Raw genomic sequence first — 489 nt, 5'->3', positions numbered from 1 at the left:
AAAAAAGGAGAAAAATAAATAAATAAAAGAGAGAGAGAGAATCTTTAAAAACAAACAAAACAGTTTTAATTTTAGCTTTAAAATATTGGATTGGGATTTGGAAGAATTATATTAGGTAGGACAAAAATAATAATAATAAAAAAGAAACAATAACTTAAGATCAGAGGCGCACAATGGAGCAAGAACAGTGGCTCAATGTCTCTTACACGGAACATTTGAAGACAACCACCAGGATTTTTCCACTTCTGTTCTCACTTTTTTTTTAACGATTTTTTGGGAGGGAGGGGGCGAAATAAAATAATAATAATAAAAGGAAGAAATGAATAATGTATTGGAAGAAATCAGAGAAACGCTTTGGTGTCAGTGCGTTGGTTTCTTGTTTGGGCTCAGATGTACAGTCTAATTTTTTTTTAATCAAACAGTGTCCTGTGTCTACACTAGGGAAAACAAAAAATCTTCCAGTAATATTATCTGGGACATTTCCATTCC

Source organism: Emys orbicularis, chromosome 3 (genome assembly GCF_028017835.1).
Source record: "Emys orbicularis isolate rEmyOrb1 chromosome 3, rEmyOrb1.hap1, whole genome shotgun sequence".
NCBI lineage: Eukaryota > Metazoa > Chordata > Testudines > Emydidae > Emys > Emys orbicularis.
Note: the sequence above shows the minus strand (reverse complement) of the source record.